A 9754-nucleotide genomic window follows, 5' to 3' on the forward strand; every position below is an offset into this window, starting at 1 on the left:
CAGGTGTGATTTTCTTGATGTCATTCCACAGCTCCTCTAGTCTTCAGTTATTAGTGTCTAATGCATCAAATCTGTTCTAGAGATGGTCTCTAAATTCAGGTGGGATATACTCAAGCTACTATTTTGGCTCTTGTGCAGTTGTTTTAATGTTTCAATTTTATTCAGCTCAATTCACCTCATTAAGGACAACTCTACTTTGAGGAGGCAGCTCTTCCCCAGTTGTATTTTTGAGTGCTTTCCAACCTAAGATGGTCATCCTTGGGCAGTATAACATACAATGTTCCACTTCTATTCACAAGGTTTTCAGTGGTTAGCCATTCATGTAGTCCATCTCTCCTTCTTCTTAGTCTATCTTAGTCTGGAAGCTTTCCTGAAAACTCTCCTATATGGGTGACCTTGCTAGGGTAATAACATCCGGTATTACAGCAATACTCAAGTCACAACAGTATAAAAAAAAATGGTTAGAGACATGGTAGCTGGGATCTGCAGATGCTGCATCTTCAATGACTTGATCCTGAGAGTCAGAAGTTCCAGGACAGGAGACTAACATAATAATCAGATCATTCACAGTGATTGACGAGCCAAGAAGAAAGCTAATTAGAGGAAGAAAGGAGATGAAAGAGGTCAGGTTTGGATACATTTAATTTAAATGACAATAGCACAGTTAGAAATTGTAGAAATGTTCCAAATGGGTTAAAAATACACAGTTGTAGTTTGGGGTACAATTCAATGTTACACAATAAAATTTACATCATATCTTCTGTTCTTAAACATAAGAAAGAACATCTGGAGATGTTTTTCTTCATAGAACCCAGCTTCCTGGATTATTTGCTCAACATACAGGTTGAATAAGTCTGGTGAAAGAACCCAACCCTGTTATACACCCTCCAGCCTTTACAGATATCCAAAGCCTCCCAAAGTAGGAAGCTCCTGGTAATGTTCCCAATTTGCTCTATCAAAACTGACTTTACTAGTTTCTTTGCACTAGACATGTTCAGCTAAAAAACAAAAAGTGCAATCTATTTTCAATAGGAGGATATAATGTTGTCTGAAAGCCTGAGGATAACAGTAAAGCCCAATGAAAATCAATAAAAAGCCCTTTAAAGGCCACCATTGCCTTTCATGACATTTTTCTTAATGCTGGATGTCCCATATCACCTGGCAGCTGGGTAATAGGATTGATTTTTATATAACTCTAGTGCAGAAACATGCAACTATTACAGGGAAGGGAGGAGGAGAGCAGGGGAGAAGGGGTCTGAATCCCTATGCTTTCTCCCTAGCACAGTCTCACATGTCTTTGGTGGTAAATAACTTCTGATGTAAGCATTTGAGAACAGGATTTTTTGGTTTGTATTGTGGATATTCAACCCAGATATCCCAGGTACCTTCCAAATTCCCAATTTTGCCCCTTGCACTAAAAGTATCCTCACTTAACCACTTTGTGGATACCTCTCCATCATTAAGTTAGTACCATGCTATCGGCGTATCTACTTGTGATTGAATATAGTAATGTAGGTAAGAGCCACCAAAATATAAAAATCATTTTTCAAATGCTATTTGGTAAATATACGTTCAAAGAGATTTTTTAAATTGTTAGAAATTTCTAAAATCAATTTTTAAATTATCAAGGGATAGGTCTGACAAAGCATTCTCCCTAATCAAGCACAAAGGAGGGAAAGGGCAAGCTATTCACCTTTCATCTGAGAGACTGGTCTCCGCTCGATTGTATACTATTGTTTGTACACAGCTGCCCCATGAAATTTGATAACTGGCTTTCTTATGTGCTTCTATTCAGGGCCCACCTATGCCAAAGGTTCCTCTGACCTGCAACTCTAGCTCCCAATTCATATTTTTATGACACTGGCTCTGACATCTGATGACCGATATCATTGGACCTCAAGACCTCTTGCTAATGAATCAACAGTTGAGGCCTTGTATAGTCTGATGCACAGTATTTGAACAGAAAGACCCAACAGAAACATTTTTAGGAAGGCAGTATTTTCAATTAAGCAAATGATCACAGCATGTTGCTCTTCCTGTTATTGTTAACTGCTGTGGAGTTACCTCCAACTCACAGTTGATTCGGACTCATAGCACTCCTGTATAGGGTTTCCAAGGAGTAACTGGTGAACTTGAACCACCAAGCTTGTGGTTCAAACCAATCTTGCAGTCCAGTGCATTAACTCACAGCACCACATTAAATAAGTGTCTGAAGGCCAGAACAAAACATGGCCTCATCCTGCACCATCTACACAGTCACTGGGAAATTCAAGTTTATTGTTGCAGCCAATATGTATTTTGAGTTCCTTGTAACCTAGGTGGCTCATCTTCCCACACTTTCTCAGATAATAGTCTAGTGTGCTCCACAGAGGATTCACTGGTTAATTTTCTGAAGCTGATCAGCAGAACTTTTCTTTAAATCTGTCTTAGTCTGGTAGCTCTGTTGAACCTACCCACTATGGATGATCCTGCTAGTATTTAAAATACCAGTGGCAGATCTGTCAACATTATAACAGTATGTAAGCCACCACAGTATGATGAACTGACAGACATTGAGTTAGATGACAACATACCAATTCAAAAACAATGCGTTATTATATTAATAAAACCCAGTCATTGTGAACAAATAACTGTTTCTCCAAAAATTTATGAAAATACGAGACATTAAAAAAAATCAGCATTTCTAAGAAATCACTTTTTTGAACAACATCTGTAAGATCACTTTCAGTAGACTTCAGTGAATGGTCAGGGCACAGACCATCTTGTAACAGATTAACTAAAAACCAGCAGTTAGTAAAAACAAAAAGTACAGACAGATGACATATGGAACCCTGGTGTGGTGCTGTAGGATAAGTACTGAACTGCTAACTGTAAGTTTAGCCATTCAAACCCACCAGCTGCTCCTTGGAAACCCTACACAGGGTCACTATGAATTAGAACCTATTCAACGGCATTTAACAAGATAATGACGTGTCTTTCGCCCACAAAGCAGCTGTGGGTTTGACCCAATAACCTTGTGGTTAACAATCCAACATCTAGCTCATAGTGTTACCAGGGCACCTCTAATCTTTAAAAATGTCTGCCTTAGAAAAATGAAAGCAGGATTTGATAGAGTTACAGAATCAAGGGGATATGGTGGTAGTGGTGGTTATGAGCCGTGGAGTCAGTTCTGACTCATAGCGACCTTGTACATGGTTTCTGAGGCTGTAAATCTTTATAGGAGCAGAAAGCCTCATCTTTCTCCTGTGGGTTGACTGGTGATTTGAACTGCTGACCTTGAAGTTAACATCTCATTTTGTAATCCAGTGTGCTATCAGGACTCCTTAAAAGGTGTTTATATATGTTAATAAATATTGCAGGAATGCAGTTTGGGATATACCAAACTAACAAAGTTAAACAGATTTATCTTAATTATTGCAGAACTTCTCAGAACTTTTTTTTTTTTTTTTTAATTTAAGGTTTTTATTGTGGGTTAAGTGAATGAAAGTTTACAGGGCACATCATCAGTTTCACATTTAACAATTCACATAACTTGTTTCATTACCTCAGAACTTTTAACAACAACTTTGTTGTTGTTAAGTGTTGTCAAGTCTGTTTCAACTCATAGCAACCCTGATCGGGTTTCCAAGAAGAAAGTGGCTGAGGGTTTTCAGCTGTCAATCTTGTAGTTAACCGTGAAGTGCTTTTCTAGAATTCCACACATGTTATTATTGTTGTTACATGCCATCGAGTCACTATGAATCCATAAGTTTACGACTTGACGATGCTTAACAACAACATAGGGTTTCCACCGAGAAACTGATGGGTTTGAACTGCCAACCTTGCAGTTAGCAGTACAGCAGTTACTCTACAGTGACACACCAGGACTCCAGTGACACAAATAGCATTGTGACTTCTAAATACACCCACTCCTCACTTACTGACATGATCATGTCCCATGAAAAAGGGAACACATGGGAGAGAAGGTGCTACTTCCTCAATTATCTGAGAGACACAAAGAGAGAAGAGTAAATATGGCAGCCGAGTTTACACACAGAAAGAGAAGCGGAGGGTATTCATATGAGATGTCTTCATTTTTTTCAAAAGAGAAGAGTGTGCATAAAGGACAAAAGATAAAGACTAGCTAAAGAGAACATGAATGGGAAAACCAGATATAAGGAAAGAGTGAAGAAATAACAGCGGGGCAGTAGCTTCAGAAATGTGTTGATATTCACTGTCAAAACTGTAATTCTACATAAACTTTGGCCTAAAGGTTCACATTAATAGAATGAACCCCATAGATACACTTGCATAAGTTTAAAGTTGCATGTATAGGATGCCCATTACAGAAAAAAAGATAATAACACCCATATATAAATAATTCATTGTCCCAAATTGGCCTAGGATGGTGCAAACATTTAAGGTTAGTGATTCAAATCTATCCAGGTGTCTTAGAAGAAAAGTTTGGTGAGCTGCTTCTAAAAATTCAGCCATTGAAAATCCTCCAGAGCACAGTTCTACTCTGAGACACATAGGGTTACCATGGGTCAGAATCAGCTAGGGAAATACCAACTGGTTTTGTTTTATTAGCCCACATTCTTACATCAAGATACTAAGCATTGAAGAACAATGTACTGAATTGAAAAACTGGCCAAGATATTTCAGTAAGTGAATGGAACAATTTATAGAATAAAATTTATCTCATAAGTCCCTGTGTATTTGAAAAGGGAGTGTGTGTGTATGTGTGTGTGTGTTTGTGCGTGAAATATCTGGTGGCTGCACATCAAAGTAGATGCCCACAGGTTGTGTTTCTGGGGGAACCCAGGCTGATAAAAAAAGAAAAGGTTTTTACATTTTATTTATTAGCCTTCTCTTTGGATAGTTTACATGGAGCATGCTACATATACAGTGTTTAAAGTTTCCCCTTCCTAAGCCTATTATTAAGGAGCTCTGGTAGCGTAGTGGTTACGAATCGGACTGTGAAGCGCAAGGTCAGCAGTTCTAAATTACCAGCTGTTCCACAGGAGAAAGATGAGGCTTTCTGCTCCCGTAAAGATTTACGGCCTTGGAAACCCTGTACAGGGTCGCTATGAGTAGGAACCGACTCCATGGCACATACCCACTACCACCAAGCCTATGTTTGAAATCCTCCTCCTTCTCCCTGTAGCACCTTCGAGAATCAGACTGATGCCCTCCTAATATGACTCAGTCTCACTTGGATTTGAGAGAAAGATACCTGTCTAAGCCTCATGAGATTCAGCTTAGATTTGCTAATAACTTACATTATGACTTTGGAAAAGTCACCAACATTTTCTGGATCTCTGAACTTCAGTAGGATTCCCTGATACAAACAACTAAGCCTCAGCTTCTAACCATAAGGTTGGCAGTTTCAGTTGACCAGGGTCAGCAATTCAAACACACCAGCGGCTCTTGGGGAGAAAGATGACGTTTTCTACTCCCATGAAGACTTACATTCTTGAAAACTCTAGTGTAGGATTGCTGTGAGTCAGAACCAACTTGATGGCAATGGGAAAGGCAGTTCAGAAGAAACACTTGGCAATATAGTTCCTTCAAAAAATCAGTCACTGGAAAATCGTATAGAGCACAATTCTACTCAGGGGTCTGCACGAATTGGCATGAACTGCTCTGCTTTGGCTTTTTTGATCTTCAATAAAATTCTCACTAAAATCTCATTCAATATTATTATTTTTTTTATCCCAATTCTGTAGCAAATAGATTCAACTGATCTATCCTAGGACATTGACAAAACATTAATTATAGGGAAATACAAATTATTGGTTTCCAATAAATAACAAAAAATTGATACAAACGGAGCCTAATCCCACGTGACTAAAACTCAGTAATATACAGTATGAAAAGTATTCTCATGAAAATAAATTTTGCCTGAATTTCTCCCTTATTACCATTGCTACTTTGCATTGATGATTCCTCTCTCATGTTTGTGTTATATTTCTTTTCAAAAAGGAGTTAATTGTCTGATAATCACTTTTCAGAAAATTTCATGGAAATTCACTTACAATTAGCAGTGCAGATTTTTTTACAACCACTAGGGGTCAGACTACTACATTCGTAAAAACAAACTCCAATTTGAAATGTGGTATTAATTGGTTTAGGGCTGAGCTAATTTATTTTCTTACATAAGAACAGAAGACTGGCCATTTGAATTAAACATTACATAAAGAAGGTAATGAGAAAGAATGCATTCGACAAGAGATACCCAGAAAGTTGAAACTATCATATATAATAAATATAATATAATGAAGAAGTTTCACTCTTAATAAAAATTTCAATTATTCACTTACTCATTCTGGTTGGCAAGATATTACTTCGAGCTAGGAAGGTTTAGATTGGAGGATTAATCATTCAAGTGGGCAAATGCTAAGAGAACAGAAACAACTGAAATTATGAAACTGTCAGCAAAAAAGAAGAAATTCTCATTTTTAAAGGATGACCTGCATGACTAGCAAAGGATTGAGATGGATGGCATAAACATTTTCCTGGTGGATTTCAAGCATGGTCATAATAAATCTGAATCATCTTATAACAAAGAACACAACTAGGATGCGGGCAGTGAACAGCCCTGGGCTGGGGCTCTGTTCTCGTCCTACCTCTGCCTCTATCTGACAGTGTGACCTTGGACAAGTTTGTATCTTCTTCTTAGTGTCACTGAACATATCTTCCAAAGGCATGAGTAAGATTATATGATTTATAAAGAATGTTCAAGTCCTAAAAATGAAACAGAATAATTTAACAATAGTGCTATGTGGAAGATAAGAGAGCAAGGAAGAATTTCCTGAAGTTATGAAACATTGGTTGTCAAGATATATTATTAGAAACTTTCTCATCCAGTAAAGCGGAACAAATTGAAATCATAGACTGGATCCACTGTCAGGCAGAATTAAAGTAATAAACTAAAAGCCAAACTTTTATATATTTACATTTTTAAAGATAGACCAGTATTTGCAGCAGTTTTCGCTTTAGAAGAATATTAAGAAGCTAATACAAAGAGTTTCTGTACACTGTGAACTCAAAGTCTCTTATTATTGTCTTACATTTGTATGGTATGTTTGTGATAATTAATGAGCCAATGGTGATAGATTTTTATGAGCTAAAGTCCATCGTCTATTCAGATTTTCTTATAGTTTCCCTAACGATCTTTTTCTATTCTAGGATCTCACCTAGGACAACACATTACAATTAGTCATCAGGATCTCTTAGCCTTGTCCTGTGACAGTTTCTCAGGCTTTATCTGGCCGAGAAAATATTTGTCAGGATTCTCCACTGTAAAGTTCCTCTTTTCTCATCTTTGCCATACTGTAATCTTTGGTAAAAAGTAACTACAAGAAGCCAGCACTGTTGGAGATTTATGTTTCCCTTTCTTGAGGGTGGAGTATTTGTAAAGATTAGGGTTTTGTGTCAACTTAACCAGGCCAAGATTTCTAGAGGTTTAGCAGCTGGGATATGCTTATTCCAGTGGTGATGAAACCTCCTGATAGAAACATAGTTCACTTAATGATGATTGGCTATGAGCAGCCAATCAATTGAAAGGCTGTGTCCTCGGGGGTGTGGTCTGCTCCCAATATAACAGAAACTCAGGCAAGGCTCTCCCACTCTCTTTTACTGGGGACCTGGAACTCTACAACTGTAAGCCATTTTCTTGATAATACTCTCTTTCTATATATCTGCAGTCCTAAGTGTGGCGCTGTGGGTTAATGCACCACACTGCAAAGCCGTTTCAACTGCAGTTCAAGCTCACCCGCTGCTCTTCGGAAACCCTATACAGGGTCGCTATGGGTCAGAACCGACTCAATGGCACTTCACAACAACAGCATATACATATAGATATAGCTATATATATGTGTCACTGGTTTTGCTTTTCTAGAAAACCCAGTCTACGACAAATATCAACATAGATGATCTGCAAATCTTATACACAGGATATTTTCCTCTACTCTTCTATTTATTTATTATTTTTTATTTTTTATTTATTTATTTATTTATTCATTCACTCATTCATTCAATCTTATGAGTATTCTGTTGTTAGTTGTTGACATTGATTCAGTTCCAACTCAAACGACTTGATACAAAACAGAACAAAACATTGCCTTGTCCTGTATGGTGACTATTGCTATGCCTGAGCCCACGGTTGTATCTGTTGTGTCAGTCCATCTCATGGAAGGCTTACCTCCTGTTCACTGACCCTCGGCTCTACAAACACGAGGCCCTCTCCCAGTGATTGCACTTTCTTGATGATTTGTTCAAAGTAAATGAGTCAAAGTCTTGCCATCTTGGACTCACCTACTTTGGACATGTCATGAGGAACATTCAAGTTGTGTTTCATCTAAAATAGATTCATTTGTTCCTTTGGCAGCCCATCATTTATTCTATATACAGTATATTCAATATTCTTAATGGAAAATATTGAATGTTGAATGAATAAGTAAATATGGTATATCCATACAGTGGAATGTGTATGGCTTTGTAGAATAAGCTCTGAACTGCTAACCAAAAGATCCACTGTTCAAACCCACTCCATGGAAATCCAATACAGGGTCACTTAAACTGGGACTGACTTGACAGCACTTAACAACAACATACTATAGCTATTGTTATTACCAAGAATATTATTCAGTTACTAAAAGGCATGAAATACTGATGTATGCTAATGTGGATGAATTTTGAAAGTATTATGCTTAGTGAAAGAAAACAGACACAAAAGACCACATATTAAAAGAATCTATTTATATGATAAATATATGAGCTCTGGTAGCGTAGTGGTTACGAATCGGGCTGTGAACCGCAAGGTCAGCAGTTCGAAACTACCAGCGGTTCCGCGGGAGAAAGATGAGGCTTTTTACTACTCCCGTAAAGATTTACAGCCTCGGAAACCCTGTGCAGGGTCGCTATGAGTCGGAACCGACTCCACGGCACTCAACAACAACAACAACAACAATTTATATGAAATGTCCAGAAAGGAAACTCCATAGAATCAAAACATAGATTCATGATTGCCACGTTCTGAGGGGAGGATTATAGAGACTGACTACTAAACAGTATGTTGTTTCTTTTCACATGATGAAAATGTTTTAGGATTAGATAGCTGTGATGTTTATAAAACTCTGTGTACACAATAAAAACAACTGAACTGTTAACTTTAAAATGGTATGTGAATTACATCTCTATCGCTCAACTTTTTTAAAAAAAGATTAATTATTCTGAAAGGAAAGTGGAAAAGAAAGCAAACTAAAAGGCAAATGTAAACGGTACTCTTGTCTGGTTCAGCCTAATGTGGTAAATATTCAAATCATATAACTCTTCTAGCTCAGTCTAGACTCCTCACACCTGCTGATTAAAAAAAACTTGGCATCCATATTGTTTTCCTATAGCAGAAAAAGTGCCGACCCTGCTAATAGGAGTTCTAGTCAATCTTGACGGAGTTCTCTTGTAAATTCTTAAATCGGAGTTCTTGTAGGCCTGTGCCAGTCTCTTTGGAGTTTAAAGCTGATATGCTAACATCTTCAAATCCTGTCTATTCTGGGTCACTGATAATATTCAGTTTCCAGACTTACAAGGCTTCAAGTCTCAAACCACACCAATGTAAATTAACCTTAGTAATACATCATGTTTGATAGACAGCCAGCCAGATAATTTCCCTCTAGTTATAGCTCCTCTGGTTTCAGACTTCTTTGGTTTCTAACATACACAAACAACCTAATTGTTTTTCCAACCAAAGTTAACCTTAATGTACAAATCA

The sequence above is a fragment of the Chrysochloris asiatica genome, unplaced genomic scaffold (genome assembly GCF_000296735.1).
Source record: "Chrysochloris asiatica unplaced genomic scaffold, ChrAsi1.0 scaffold00017, whole genome shotgun sequence".
NCBI classification, from domain to species: Eukaryota; Metazoa; Chordata; class Mammalia; order Afrosoricida; family Chrysochloridae; genus Chrysochloris; species Chrysochloris asiatica.